Raw genomic sequence first — 2,050 nt, forward strand, 5'->3', positions numbered from 1 at the left:
AATAAAGTAAATTTTGATATTAAATTTCTTAATATAAATTTCTAGTAAGTTTGGACCAAAGATATGTTTTGCCTTGGTAGCCCAGTTAGGATGTAGGGTTTTTAATATATATAATATATAATTTATTTAAATATTTATGTGAAGCGAACTCGATCCGAGTTGAACCAATTCGAACGGAGTCAAGTTTGAGTCAAGTTCCTAGCCGAGTCGAGTCAAGCTTGTTCTAGCTCGGACATTCGAGCTCAAAAAATCAGCTCAACTCGGCTCGAACCTAATTTTGAGCTGAGTCAAATTGAGCTTTTCTAAGTTGAGTCAAGCGAGTTAACCTAACTAACTCGGTTCATGTACATCTCTAGTGGAGCCCACTAATTAAATGAACAGTTCTGACCTTCCATCTACTCTTTTCTCTGAGGTCATTTACTATCTAAAGACGAATTTAAGGCATTGAAAGAAACTTTTTGGCTTCTGGCACTTAGCTCTAAAATCAAAGGTTAGGATCACCGTAGAAGTGGATAGTTCAAATCATCGGACCACCTTAAGCATGTCGTACTACTGTTGGTAAGGACAGAAGCAAAGCCAATACTAGATTACACACATCATTATGCACAAATTTTCATGGGGCCCACACACACAAGAACTGGATCAGATTCTAGCATGTCCCAATATCAATGGGCGCCATGGCCCAAAAATCCAATCGCTTAGATTATCTTGGCCATTCGGGAGTTTGTCTAGCATTAGCCTATTAGGATCATCACATCAATTGAATACATGGAGCATGTCCCATACATAGCTGGCCCATCAAATGAGCACCCTGATCTGGTACAAATTCAGCCTTTTGGTTTGCACAAGTGATGTAGAGCGGGTCGTGGACACTTTCACAGCCAAGATGGATCAGAAAAGGCTCGATCAACGACAGAAGTGATCCAGACCATCAGAACTTAAAACGGACGTATCTCGCAAACCGGAATGAGTTATGGGCTTAGCAAACATGATTTTGGGCTAGGACGAGCTACTTTAGCCACCTAACCCCGCTATAATGGGTTGTCCACACTGAATTTGCGAGATTCCATCCGATCGACAATCGAATTCCCATTTTATTTTCATTTTTACTATATTTTTAGTATGTTTTAGTTTGATTGTAACTCATTGTATGTTGGGCTTTAGGAGTTGTGTCCAACACAAAAAGTGCTTAGAAATATTTGGGGAACATCATGGATTAGCCAAATAGAACACTTACTATTTTTGGTCAAAAACCATGCGCACTAGTGGAAATCACAACTGTCTATAAATAATAAGTTTACTTTTTTTTTTGGTTAGCTTGTTAGTGTACACACTCCATGTTAGCCACCTCTGCTAGGGATTGATACCAAGGCCTCAAGTGTTGAAACGAGGTATCTCCACTCAGTCTGCCAGTTGAGCTATGGATCTGGGTGTTAGTAAGTTTGTTATTTATAGTAAGTCGTGATTTCTAAGAGTTTTAGTTATAGTATGATTCTGAAACTTCTCCCTAGGGTTCGTAGCCTTATTTAAAGAGTAGTAAACTCGATTTTCCTTCATCAATCAAATTATTTCGAGTTTTTTAAAATTATTTCTATTTTTTTCTTTTTCTCATGGATTCGAGGTTTCTCTGCGAGGAGTCAAGAGAAGTTCCGTGGATTCGGAATAGTTATCCCCTAGAGGAAGACGCTACTTGACCTCAACACTTCCTTTCCTGCGCCTACAAGTGGGGCCCGTACGTGTTTTAGTTTCTAACCATCAATATGATGGGCCTTGCTCAAGATGTCCCATTCACCCAAAAAAAAAAAAAACTCCCCAGATTGAAGGATCCGGATTAAACTACATTTTTGCGTCCTCTTGGTTGAATGTTTTGGCCAGCTATTGATGAATTAGGATATATTTACACGTGGGAGATCTTTGGCACACATGATAATGCAGGAGCGCCCGTAGTATCAACTTCTTCAAGCATTGGGCTTTTTAAAAAAAGAAGCATATATATAATAATATATATATATATATATATATATATAAACTGGGATGTTGTTGGGTTGAG

Source organism: Magnolia sinica, chromosome 16 (assembly GCF_029962835.1).
Source record: "Magnolia sinica isolate HGM2019 chromosome 16, MsV1, whole genome shotgun sequence".
NCBI classification, from domain to species: Eukaryota; Viridiplantae; Streptophyta; class Magnoliopsida; order Magnoliales; family Magnoliaceae; genus Magnolia; species Magnolia sinica.